The sequence below is a fragment of the Leuresthes tenuis genome, unplaced genomic scaffold (genome assembly GCF_036924035.1).
Source record: "Leuresthes tenuis unplaced genomic scaffold, fLeuTen1.0.hap1 SCAF_11, whole genome shotgun sequence".
Classification (NCBI taxonomy): Eukaryota; Metazoa; Chordata; class Actinopteri; order Atheriniformes; family Atherinopsidae; genus Leuresthes; species Leuresthes tenuis.
Genome location: NW_027325365.1, coordinates 5,673,426 through 5,688,185, shown reverse-complemented (window position 1 = coordinate 5,688,185; position 14,760 = coordinate 5,673,426).

Below are 14,760 nucleotides of genomic sequence, written 5' to 3'. Positions count from 1 at the left end.
GTGCGAATAAAGATATCTCTCAACTGCACAAGGTGGCTAGAGGGAAGCATAAAAATCAATTGTGAGAATTCAAGGCCATATCAATAACGGCGCGGGGACGAGAACAGCGCGAGTGGAGCTGCTATTAGGCCTGTTTATATTTGCGCGTTACGGTGAAATGAATAGGGACGAGAGGATGCACTGAGCCTCAGATCAGCTTACTGACAAGGTAATTGGCCGTTTATGCAAAACCGGGAGGATCTATGGGCAGGAAGGCGGAAAATAATGTTGGAAGGCCTCTTTGGGGTAACACATCTCTCCCTGTCCGCAAGTCAACTGCAACGAGTTTGATCTATTTTTATTCATCTGTAGTTTTTTTTGTCCATAACTCTCCATGCAAAACAATCAACGGTTTGTACACGGCACCGCTGCTGTTACACTTGGCTATGAAAAGGCATACAATGAAACTGACTGAAAGTGTGTCACTAAATAAATATATAATTTCACACTGTTGCCAGCCTTATGGTGGGAAACCTTTCAGACTTACGTGTTCATTTGGAGTGTAAACCTGTCACGATTTTAAAACAAAGGATTCTCAACCTTTATATATATATTTATATATATATATCAGAGAACCAATAAATTTGCACAGTCGAAGTGAAGGTCAAGCTTATGGCATAGGAACCCCATTCTCGGTTCTCTTTGGAGTGTTATATATCACTTATGTGAAGGCGTATTATCACTATTATACATAGCCCGTTCTAAAATAACAAAGTATTCCAAATTTGAGAAATTAATCAAAATCACTGCACACTGAATTTTCTTGAAGGGTCTTTTTGGAAACAATTTAAAATACGAATCGAAAAATCCTTAAATTCCAGTTCTACAGGGAAAATCTTAAATGAGTATCATATGGTTATAAATGCTTGCATGTTGAACAGAGTTGTAAAACTGTACACCTCTGATCATCAGGAGCAATATCTAAGATGTCTTTATTGAGCCTGACAACCCGATCTTACTCAACAAGACACCAAGTGTCTCTTTTCATTATTCTCAACAGTTCAGGCTGTTTGTCGTGATTAGCTCCCGAGTCTGCTGTTGGAATGAAGCACCGGGGAATCAAAGGGGTTTATAAAAGTTATCTCATTTCTAATGTGCAGTTTGGGACTCTTAATGATGGATTGTGTAACTTGTTGTTATGTGAACATATTTGATTGAATTACATTGATCTGCTGTTTTGAGTGGAATTAATTTCAAACTCTTATTTGTGTTTGAATGATTTTCTTTCCTTTGACCGAGCAGGAACCCCAAAAATAATTTAGCAGCATATACAGACTAAATATACGTTATATACGTTATACACCACTTAGGTACACATGCCTGCATAAACTGCAACAGCAATCACTGCCTCACCATAATGACACACTGTATGAATTGCCTAAGCTCCCTTGCTCTAAATGCCTATAAAAGTATATTTTTTTCTCCTCTTATATATCGTCCGTTCAGCTGCTGCAATGACCGACCCAGTTACCCCTAAATGATCATTAAAAGTTCATTTAATAATCCATAGGGGGGGTACATTATAGTATTTTTTAATAAGGGCCCCTGATTGATCACTGTTTGCAGTTATAAAGAGATATGAAACAGGCCAGTTTGTCTATAGGTTTTAAATGCAAACGCAACGTGATGTTGTGCAGGATTGCAATCAGCAATTTTACTAATGCAATAAAGTCCCATAACCATTGAAGGTATAGCCTCCCTCGCCTCACGCGCACACCCATGCACTGACACACTCACACGCACGCTCTCAATAAGAGAGCCCCTCGCTGACTTTGCCCAAAGGCGTTGTCTATGGTTGCCGGCTGTGCGTGATGAATCGTTATCTCCAGGCGATGCTGCTCGCCTGGGTAATAAAGTACCAGCAAAGCGGAGACAAAAGGAATTTGTCACAGTTGCCTCCCCGATATATTAGTGACCTACCGGCCGATTTAGCTTTCATTTGGGGTGGGGGGGCTGCACACCAAATTAAAATGAACGGGGAATATAAGAAGCACAAGGGCGAAGTTACGCGTGTACGAACCAATAGAAGCTTGGCTCTGGTATCGGGAGGGGTTCATCGTTTTCTACTGAAAATGACTGTATAGACCTCCTCCTGGGCCTACCCAAATATATTACACTGCTACTATCAGTATTATTCATTTCTATGTGGCCTTCAGTTGTGCTCTCAGTATGCACAGTGCCATCAGAATCAGATTGGACACAGACGGCAGCGGCTCAATGCTTTTGAAAGCAAAAGTCAATCAGTCTCTCTTTATTAGTTTAGAGCATTAAAGTAAAAAGACATTTGAACAGGCATATCAATCTAGATTGGTTTCTATATTTATATAGCACCGTTCTTGTGTTTCAATCATATCATAAAGAAAACAGATACACAGATGGAAAATATGACTGTTATAACAGAACAGAATGTAACGGGAAAGAATCAAAGAAAAAAACTGAGAAGTTCTGTATTTTTGTCATTTTCTGTAACATGTGAGGATACTCAAACAACATAGCCCATTAATCCCTCTATAAACTGCACAGCAGTGTAGAACATGAAGTTCTAATCCTTTCAATCTGATTGAGCTTGATACTGTTGTAGCTGCTGCTGTTATCATTGTTAGCTTTTCTTTTGTGTCATTATATGTGTGAAGTCTCATTTTTATTGGTGCCTTTTCCACAATTCGTTCTTCAAGATGCTTCTATAAGGAAAATAATGAGGGCAGAAATGGCTTAGATAGAAATAAGGTGCTATTTTAAGTCCATTAGTATGACTTATGTTAGTCTTGATGTAGCTTTCATGTCAGAGAATTATCTTCTTAGAATTATTCACCGATAGTTCAGGAACCATTTATTGATGGATTTGGTTTGAGCTCTTCAATTTAAAGCCAAAATCCCACCAGGATAAGGAAATAGAATTTAACACCATTTAGAATATGAATCAAGCACACAATTTGAAGTTGCATTCAGAGGATCCCAAAGATCATATCATAGCAGTTAAAAAACCTAACAAAAGCTATACCAGATAGTAGGAGTGTCCGATAATGGATGTCTACTTCCTAAGTTGTCTGATAACTGACTCATTTAAATTGACAGCTGAAATGATCCCAGGCCTAAGAAGGGGGGGGGCTGCCTCTGCAGTCAAGGATGTCAGAGATTAATGTGACGAAGCCTGTCAGCCTCCTCTCCCCGGCCCTGTACGGTTCTCTGCTGCTGTTAGGTTGAATTTCAGAGCAGACACACCCAGAAAAAACAGGGTATAGTGGTTAAAAAAGGGAGTTTGTTCATTTGTAAAGTCAAAGTTTCCTCTTTGACACCAAGATTTGGAACACAATGGTTATCTGAAATGCTTGTTTTGCTGTTCATTGCAATTTATTCTCTATTTCTTTAATGCATTCACAACAGCACATAAAACCTTTAAAAACAACGCCATCACTTTGTCACGTAATATATTCACTTATAAATAAATGAAGTTATGTTCTGTAAACTTTATTAGGGTGACAGTCCAACAGCTGATAAATTACTTGGTTCTGGAAATGTTTTGTCATTTATAACTAAGTTTGGATTCCTGAAAATAAAGAAATTTCTCTTTTAAAAATTGCTCTTTATTTACTAATGTTTTTACTAATTGAGAGTTTAAGCTTTTCGGACTATGATCAATTCCACACTTTCGTTTGTTCCAACAGAGGCTCTGTTTCTTAAAGAGTCTTCACACTTAGTCTGTTCAGGATAAAATGTCTCTGATGGCCACTGGGTGATTCAGATTCAGTGCATCTTAAAGAGTTTCCTCATCATTCTCGGGTGTTCAGTAGTTATTATATATAGTTCCAGTGAAGCAATGGGGTTCCTGAGTCAAATCCTTCACTGTTGTCATCACTCTGCAGCAGGAACCAACAATCACTTTATTGACATTTAGATCACATGGTCAGGGAGTGAAAAACAAAAAGAAACAGCTAAAATGGACGACTGTATGTGGACATAACTTTTTATTCTATAAATTAAAAACAACAAAACAGATGCCTCAAATGTCCAAAGGCTTGTTTGGAAAAACATTTCCAACCTCGATGGAGCAGAGAGGCCCAAAAACTCATGCACCTATGACTTTATGATGTTAAATGACATGCACACTGACCAGAGTCAGGAGAAAGGATCAGAACAGGTTGTCATTACTCAAGAGTCAAAAAGCGAACTTCAGAAGGCATGAAGTGGCACTTTATTCATCAGTGATAGCTGTCTAAAACTTAATCACCTGTTCGGCCAACTCCATCACAAATCCAATAAATTAGAAATACAGAAAGGTGAAGAGTTTTCAAAAATGCCTAGACTTCATTGCATAAAAATACAAGTTGTATGATGCGTAGTTGTAAGGATGCAGTTAATGTATCTTATTGTGCCAATCTCCCAACTTCAGAGCCAAGCAAACTGCTCAGTCTTTACATTTTGTGTCACTGTGTCAGATCCTGACCACATTAACCACTTTTCAGGAGAAATTTCTTTACTTATGAAACTGTCCATTGTATTCTGGTTTCACATTGACCCAGTTAACTTCAGCCGCCTGGTCACACAGTGTAATAATAGCATCCTAAATGATGTAATAATTAATGCCACCACTACTCATTTTGCATTTCTTTTCTCACAATACCATGATAATGTGCTGCTAATTGCTCCTGGATGTGATCCCACAGGCCTGCCTTTTTCATACTTCGAGATGACCTTATTCCCATTTTTTTAAAAGCTATGCTCAAGTAAAAAAGTGTATTCAGTATTATTTCTGTTGATGTCTAAAACTGTAAAGACAAAAAAGGGGTGACTATAGGCTAAGAAATTTTTCGGGCATTACTTCTTAACGGTGAGTTTTCTGCACTGGAACCATAATTCAAGCAGCCTGCGGAGTCTCTTTTGTTTTCAGTGTACAATAAACAGGGTGCAATGATTCAGGAAGAATCACCAGTCTGCAGAGTGTAGAGCCGCCAGTGTCCTGCAACAAATTATAAAACCCATAAAGAACCATCGTGTGCAGCGGAACCCTTTTTATTGAGAGTGTAGAATTACATTATTCTGCATTTGGAGGGTTCAGTCCTTGACTCTTCCCCTCCCTCAGGGGAAAACCTGGCGCCTCTTGCCCGTATCAGACGACTCGAAACTGAACGGAGAGGAGAGGAGGAGGGGAGGATGTGGGGGGAGAAAAACAGAGAAAAAAAGACGAGAAAGCGCTGAAATGCAGAATTAGGACTGGAAGGAAGGAGGGATGTCATGTGCACTGAGCTTCACAGGCCTCTGTAGAAGGTAATTTACTATTATTATAATCAGAATTATTATTACTACTCGAACCGTTTTTCATCATTTACTTTCTCACTAAGTTTCAATTTAAAAAAAGAAAATTGACATCAGGAGGTGAAATAAAGACCGTCATTTCATTACTAAAAGTCATATTTCTGGACTCCATCTTTCCCCCGTTTCCTTTAAATGCAAACCGATTCATTTTTCTCTTCTCAGCTGTTTGCCTCAGATAAACCTATCGATTAGACATCAGTTAGATTCCGAGCCGGGGCTTTATTGAGTAAGTTGGTGAGCCTTAAAGTGAATTACAGAAACTGCTCTGCCCCTCCGGTGAACTATTTACGTGAATCTAATTTACTTTGATAAAGACCATCTATTTTATTTACTCTGATCGCCATTTTCATCGCAGCTTTATTGTGAGATTGGGAGGCTGTGGAAGATTATGAGTTTCCTTTTCAAACTAATCACTTTCTTTAGGTGATTTTATTCATTTAAACCGAAAACAATGGACTTGAATCTTTTCTTCTTCTTCTTCTTCTTACCATTATTATTATTGTTGTTGTTTGCTTTGAATTGTATTTACCGAATGGTTCATGATTTCTGCAATAATGTTATGTTTTTTTTTCTAAATCAACGCTCTTTAAACAATTAGCAAGCAACGTTTTTATGAAATTTACATGAATGTATTTCTGTCTACAGGAGTCAATCACTACAGCACCGATTTCATCCAGAACTGTTGCAGCATAACCAGGAAGAAGTTCAGTTTTGCATCCGACTATTTCCTGCTTTGATGGCGCAAATGAACATTCTGTTGTCTTTTTAATGACTAATTATGGTTTACCTTTTCTTCTTTCCCCATGTTTGTGTTTTATTTGATTGAATTTTATGCAGATTGAATATTCGATGTTATTTGTCACCTTGTTGTAGTTTTTAAAACGTCGTTTTAACAGAAAATGTACCCACCTCTTTTGTTAATTGCCAGCATTAAAGGTCGACATTTAAATAATCTTAACATCTGGGCCCCAAACTGTGACGAATTTCTACAGTAAAACTGTCTCAACTGTTTGCTCATCCTCCTCGACAACCCTGCTCCTGCACTGAGAGCCTGCTGTACACATGCGTCGTATTTAAGTGTAATTGGCCGTATCATTGGCTTTTGTCTTGTTTACAAAGCGGGCAACAGGAGCGGTAATTTAATTTCCTCCGCCGCATTGAAGGGCCACCAGCCGCCTGTCAAGCCGAGCTCAGCCTCCCTTTCCCCGGGCTGCGGGCAGGAGAGTAGCCCCCGGCGATTCTGGAAAGGGAGGAGGAAAGAGGAGGAACGGAGGGAGAGGAGAGAGTGACATCTGCCTCTAAATAAAAGTCAATATAAATGATGAAATGAGCTGAGATAGAAACAAAAATAAACAGATAAATAAAAAAAGTATTTATAAAATTATATTGCTATACCCAGGAAGGATGTAACATGTTCCTTTCTAATTATGTTTTATGTGTTTTCCCACAAGCATAAAATTCTAAATATATGTCTGGAAAATCAACTTTTCAATTTGCATATAATACTTATCGTTGTGCTTAAAGTCCAAGTAAGTTAAATGCTGTCTATCTTTCTCAGTATAAGCTTTTAGATTTCTTTACAGACATTTCATAGAAAGGATCATTAGATCATCACAAGAACAAGATGACTGGGAACAACAACAACAAAAAACATTGTCTGAGGGAGAGCCTGGTGATTTAATGAGATTATGATGAAAATAAAAAGCAACATTTCCAGGTTGAAGTCTTGAAAGACACATATGAAAACAACAAACAGGAATTTTATTAACCAGTCTGAGGTGGAGTTACAGAAATTACATGTGTTTGTTTTTCCAGCACAGCAGAAGTGGGTTAGGAGGGGTTTGAATTCATGGTTACAGCTTTGGTTAACTATAAAACATCCAACAGTTTGAAGAAAAGAAGAAAAGACTCAACTTTAGGAACACAAATTCTAAAAAAAAAAAAGATGCTTTTGGTTGTATAAGTTGTTTTATTCTTCTATTTTAAAAAAAAGATAAATAAAAACCTTGTGTGTTAATCCTTCTGTATTGTCCAGAAATTAAATAGGTTTAAAAGGTTAAATTCATTTGCAACAGACTTACATCAATGAACTCTTTATTGGCATTAAAATTGGCAGGTTTGAGGAAGAATTAGCTGTATCGTGTTGTGTGTGTGTGTGTGTGTGCGTGTTTGTTTACTACACTAGCAGAGAGAAAGAAAGATGGCACATCAGGCCCGAGGGCACATCATTATTAGAGTGCCTGGCTTCCCTCCACCTCTTTACATCTACATCCCCACCCCCACCTCTCTATTAGACTCACTTCATCCACTCCTAGGGGTGGTCGAAGGCCAAACACAGCCAGTCACCTTGTGGATGCTACCGTACAGTGCAGCACTTTTTTTTTGCTCTCTAATTACGCCATGATACAAAGCAATATTCCTCTGAAAATATTCCCACATAAATTTCACAAGCCATTAAAAATACAGCGGGTGAGATCATTTAAATCACGGTGTCCCAGTACATTACAGCATGATGCTGGATTTTACACTGCCGCCAAATGTGCCAAGTCCCCTCGGTTGAATGGCAACCTGGTAGGCATTAACTCAACATAATGTCTCACAAATTAAAGTATTGCTGGGGCTACCACCACGGCATCAGATAAATGTGCTCTATTAGGAGGCCCCAAGCTGTGCACAAAACAATTGATTGCTTGTTTGTGTTTTCATATGGCATCCGTGCACATGCGGAGTGATGGATGAGAGCCCGCCATCTCAAGTTGCTGTTAGTCGATTGCTGTTTTTCTTCCTTCTCTTTTAATAGGAAAGTTGGCCAGTCCACGCACATGAACACTATATTTTCTTTATTGAAGCTGTAGGAAGGCTGAGAAGGCGAGGTGGTGCAGAGGGGGCTGATGGGAGTTGAACCTGGGCCAACATTGCCAAATGTAATTGTAGAGCCATGAAGGTGTTAACTGCAGTTATGTTCACACTGTAGAATGTTTTCAGTTTCTAACTGCTGTTGTGTCACATTTTATTTTTATTCTGTGCTTTGTTGATGCAGCACGTTTATTTTTGGATGCAATCTGAATCTGTGTCAGCAGGGACGTCTGAAAGGTCAGCGTTTCGGATTTGTTTTTGAGTCAGTCACGTTTAACTTAAACTTACCGATAGTCCAAACGCACTCTCACTGCAAAACATGAAACAGTCACAAAAATATGATCCATTCATGCACACACATGAGTCTCACAGGGTTTTTTAGTGTCAACAATCCTCCCAACTGAAACCTGTAAAGTACCACCCCAATAGGAGGCAGAAGGGAAACGTATGCATTTCCACACCATAGCAGATGTCATTCTCAAGTGTTTGCTTTAAGAAGCCAGAAAGTCCTCATAAGGAGGAAGAAGGGGAGGTGGATGGAGCAGCTAACTATGGCCGCAAGAGACTGGGACCGAAATACATTCTATTTAAAATGCGACTGTCGCCCTCCTGGACGCCATAGCTTGGTCATATTGATGAATATCGGTGTACAAATCAGTGCAGAGAAAGTGCATAAAGGTGCAGGTACGGTGCCACAGGGCTGTTTAAGCATATCACATCATGTATGAGCCTATAGTAGCTCAATTCCAACAGGTCTGCAAGGATAGCGTCTAATGCCATCCATTCATTTAGTCATTGTTTCAGGCTTGTCCCCAAGAATTATTGGTAGTTTCTGGACTGGTGCTGAATATATTATAGTGTCCAAATCACTGAGGAATAAACCCACTAATACTTGAGGGGTTTAATGACCTTGTTTTATTGGGTGTCACCATGTTTAAGAAAACCCCTTTTAAACATGCGTCTAAAATGCGTATAAAAATGGCTTAAAGCAGACTTAAAATAAAGTATTTTGTTTGAAAGAATTTCTTCCAGGTATGAGGAGTATTACCTTTGGCTTTTATGGACAGAAGCATTCAACCCTTAAATTTAACTACAGTTGCTATGCACATGTATATTGGGAAACAGAACAGGAAGCAGAAGTTTGTCACAGAATTTAATCAGTTTCAGGAGAATCTTCTCACCTTGACACTCACAGTTTTCTGTATCGATGTAATTGGTCCCTAAACAACTTGCATGCATTTTTTTTTCCCATTCAAGATGAGAAGAAGACTACATTGAAAAACAAGTGTGCACTGAATGGATGCTAAGTCAGACATCTGAAATTACTCCCAAACATGTTTTGACTCTGGAACTACAGATATTTTTCTTGTGTTGTTTTTGAGTGCAAAGTGATCACCTGTAAGTAAAATGTCAGTGTTGGTTCAAGTGTTTAAAATTTTTGTGTGTGATACAGAAAGAATATTTCATTAGATAAAATCTGTGACCTTCAGGTTACAAGGCAGTCTCTGTTCTTCAGGTCGAACAAAGGACACAGATGGGTATTGTTCCTTGAATAAAAATTCTTCATTTTTAACTGCTCTACCGTTTGGTGGAGCACATTTTTTAGAGACTGTATCTTATCAGAAGTTTGTGGAAGTTGTGGAACCTGCCGAAGCACTTGGCCACTCAGTTTAGGTTTGTCATGCTAAAGAAAAGTATCACTGCTTTTTAAAATTGTGATTATTTTACCAAAAATAAAAATAACTTTAATTCTAAGGGTAAGTTTCATTTGCTTTTTTCTAAGTTATGACATTAACTATTTGTATTCATCATGTTTAAACATGCAACTCAGGCAACATGCAACATCTCTGTCCTAAATGATTGAGGCCATCTTAAAAATACAAAGGCACATAATGACCTTAAATGCTAGAGAATAATCTCATATTTTGGCTTTTATATTTCTGAGTTCACTGAATATCTGTCTTTCTTTCTGTCTGTAATGTCATGATAAAGTATCACTTCTGAGTCCCAAACAGTGTCCATTTAGGGAGAAAAAAATAACAAAAGTAAATGAAATTTTCTTGTAAATATATAAATTCTCTCAAAAAAAGCAATCACTCATGATTACCACAAATTGTGCTGAATGTCAGCATAAATTGCAATACCATCAAGGGTTACCAGTTGTTGTCTCCGAAATAACTCTGGCTTCAACAAACTCCCATATCAAAAGAATAAGGCTTTCTCATGAGTCACAGCTACTGGGATGAACTGGCAACCTCTCTGGGTGCACGCTGTTCTTGCCCGGTGGTCCTTGGGATAGGCTCATGATGCATGAATGCAAAATGTTTAAACCGTAACCATGTAGCTATTAATAAAGAATAGTAAGAAGTACAGCTGTTGAAAACATTGTACAGAACGACTCTCAAACCAACTATCTTTTGCACAAAGGGGTTCAGAGTGTGATAAAGGTCAATGAATTATCGGGTTTCCTTATAAGCTTTTGTGGCCAAGTTTATGTCAACACATATGGAAATGTAGGAGGTTGATTTGCCAGTTATTCAAAATTCTGCTTGAAGCTGCCAGTGTAGAACACTGACTATACCGAACTGTGAGATACTGGGTAAACATAGCTTGGAACTTGGCTTAGCTGCATCACAAAGATTATCATTTATGGCATTATGGAGAATGTATAAAATGCTTCCTAAAAGCTAGAAGCTAATTTTGCATCCCATTAGATATCACAGATAACATAGGTTAAATATGCACCGTGCAAACCGAGCTAGCTAGCTAGATTTGGACCACATCTAGGGGACTGACTGAGTTTAGGCAGCCACACTCACCCTCAGTCAACACCATAAGTCAACGACAAATGTGGGCCACATGTAAAATGTAGATTTGAGCCACATCTGGTGGACATCTGGCTAAGTTTAGGTAGTCATGCTCACCCTAAGTCATCATTGTGAGTCAACGCCAAATGTGGATCAGAAGAAAAATGAGGATGTGGGCCACATTTGGGCCAAAGATTTTTTGCTATGTGGGGAGACTTCTGTCCACAAGCAAATGGGTGGACATGCCATTCTTCCAAAAATGTCCCAACAACCAATTAGTACTGTGATCGGATGACTTGCTGAATTGGTGAGGTGATGCCGGTTATGCCTACTTCTTTAAGATTCAAGGTAAGACGTTTCTTTTCACCTTCACTCTTCTTCCAGATTTTATGAAGTAAAAAATGAATGAAATCTGATATCACGTTAATCAAGCTGACCAAAAGCTAATGCTATGTGATTCAAATCCAGCATGAAACATCATCTCATTACTGAAGTAAGGAGTCTCTGCTGTGTGAGTCCAGGAGAGAACAACTTTGGTCTTTGAAAGAATATTATCGCCTTAATTGATGTTCAACACAAGCAGTCTCATGCTCATTGCAGGTGCATTAACAGAAATAATAACCCTGTCCCCCATTGCTCTCTGCCATTACTCATTTACACCAGCTCCTCCATTCCCACCAACAGTCTGCCTTCTTTATTTTATGTGTCTTTCTTTTTTTTTTTTTACTTCATTACAAGCCAATTTCATAGTGCATTACAAAAATTGCTGATTTTTTGTGCCGCAAGTACTGTCTTGTTAGCCTGAAGTGATGATTATATCTTGGAATTTAATTTTAATATAGACATTTAGATTTGAACTTTTTATAACATGAATAGATATTATGAAAAAATATATGATATATAAGTGGCTCCATATTTTCATGCAGTAGATGTGGAGTCTCCTGCAGTAAACTGGGTGTTTTATCTTGGGAAAGCAAGCAGGCAAGAGGAGGCCTGGCTGCCACAGCAGCCAAGGCAGCTAATTACATTTTCCATCTCAACAAGAATGGAGGATACCTTCCTATGTTATTAATCATAATGAAGGGAATATAATAAGATATCATACATCATGCTGTTGACAGTCATAGTTTAACATTTGCAAGCCCAAGCATTCTTTTTCTTTTAATGGCTGTAAACTGAATTAATGTACACTGAGTTTGATGCATCTAATCAATTGTGCATGAGATTTAAGGTCTTTTAGCTTCTACCTCAACATTTTGGATGAAAATCAAAAATCGTACTTGTCCAGGAAATTGCTTTAGGTGTTTACATGCATTGTGCAGTCACCAGTTTATCTGATGCAGGATACTAATGTGATATTATTCAACACTGGCTGAACACATTTTAGGGAAAACCACCCTTCAAATGTTTCTGTTGAGAAAATAGCAAGCAATATTTGCAAATGATATGAATTCCACTCTTTCATCAGTGCCATGAGTACATCTAATGCAGGGTTCATGTCCAGACAAAAGGCTGTTTTCGGAACGGATAAGTTCATTGCTTTGTGTAGCACTCTCGATTGTGTGAAGGAAATGCTGTCACCTGTCTCGAGCATTGCCAGCAGTGAGAACACCTCTCACGTGCAAAATCTCCTGGTGTGTGTAAACAGCTGAACACTTTTTTAAATTCATGTGTGAAAACAGCTTAACTCTGAGTAGCACAGCAAACAAGGATATCTAACTAAATCTTAAATTACCTGTTTATTTCATCTCTTATAAGTTACAAAGTCAGAAAGAAAGAAATGAAAAAGATTCCAAGAGTTGTCAAAAGCTTTAACCCTTTAAAACAATAAGTACATACGAACAGGAGGAACCTTATAAGCTTTTAAAAAATCAAGCTGCTTTTCTGGTTTTCTTTCCACTTTATAATTGTTCCTTGTACTGACATGAAATGTTGCCAGTTTGCATCATTTCTTCCTGTCATGTAGTGTGTTGCCTGTTTCTTTGTTTTAGTAATAACCCTGTCCTTTTTTTGTTTTATTTTCTTTCTGCATCTTTATTAGATTCATTCCTGTTTAATTTTACAGAGCATTGTGCATTCTGTTGCTTTTATTTCCCGTTCCTCATGTACATCAGGTCTCAGTTGCCATTTTCCTCATCTGTTTGCATAGTTTGCATTTAATAATCACAGTATGAATACTTAGAGGGTTTCTTTGTTATTTGCCAGTTTGTTGTCCTTCTTCCTTTGCCTTTGGTGCTCTTTAATCCAACCTGTTTCATGCCTTTCACAGTTTATTCTTTGAATTTCTGAACTACTTCCCCTGACTGTGCCCTCTGTTAAGATTATTCAAGCACTGAATAAAGTTTTATTTAACTTTATTTAACTATATTAACTTCCCTCCTGTATCCTCCTGTGAGCCAGTATTTGGGTCCTCAGCCCACAATTCACACCCAAATCACGAGTCTTTCATCTGTGCCTCTAAGGAACAAACAACTTGTAAGTTCATCACAAGGCTAACACATACTCCTTATGCCATTTCCCCGATCCCACACTCTCACATCTTCCCTGGATTCCTCTCCTTGCGTCTTAGCCCGTTCCACCAGAGATACTAGTAAAGGAGGTGAGGACAGATACAAGGAGAAAGGACGCAAGATAACAGGTATTTAATGTTATGAGACGTCCTTTAACTGGTGACGTCTTTTTAAACAGATATCAGCCAAATATGACACACAACACAGATGCATCATCAACCACACTTTGTTGACGCCCACCTAAATATTCAGTCATTTCTGTTGGATGAGCACTAAATCTGTTTGTGACTAAGTATATATTTTCACTTTTCCACAATGCGGAAATAATGTGCCACACTCAGGCTTTAAAGTAACTGAAAAGACTTCTACAAAAAGTATGTTTGTAGTTATAACTTCTCTGTCAAGCTTCCTCTCTCCTTGATCCACTCTTATTTTGGTTAATTTTAGACATCCTGCAAAATATTTTGCAATCAATGATTTCCAGGTTACTGGTAGAATGACTGATGAAAGAGGAGATGAGAGACAAATTAGTTAAATGAGACAAAGCAAGAAAGCGGGACAAACATATAAGCTTACCAGTAAACCAAACATGCACAATTTTGAATTTTGGGTGGAATTTGGAGAATCTGGAGAAGCTTCCTGCTGTGAAACAACAGTGCTAACCACTGCTCCTGTGTGTATGTATGCACTGGGGTTTATTGTGTCTTTAGTGTGTACTGTGTTCGTTGTCACTGATCTGATGTTCAGGATGGCAGAAAAGTGCAAACAGTGAACCGCATTTCTTTTCCTATTGTCGACCTGGCATTTCTGAATCAACTGGGGGAATCCGATTCTATCACTGTGTTTAATAACAGCAGGAAAAATGAAAAGCTCCTGAAGGTAGCTATACCTCCTGAATGGCTATCTGGAGAGGGTAACAGCACTGCAATGTAATTTATTGTGACTGAGCTCACAGCCCTTGGGCTTCTCCCTCGAAAGAAAATCTAAAAAACTAACAAATAGGAAATAAAGGTATTTCTCCTCTTAATCCCTCTTACCTCCAGGGTGAAAGACATAGGTTAAGTACTTCTCAGCCCTATACAAGTGAGATAAGGTCTAAGTCAGTCTGGTCAGTATTTCAATAACGTCATCAATCCTGGAAAATGCAATCAGATACAGTCCAACTCTTAGCCATGTTGCCCTTTGGGAGGTTGAGGGAGACATTCATTTTGGTGAGGAGGGCACATGATCTCCCT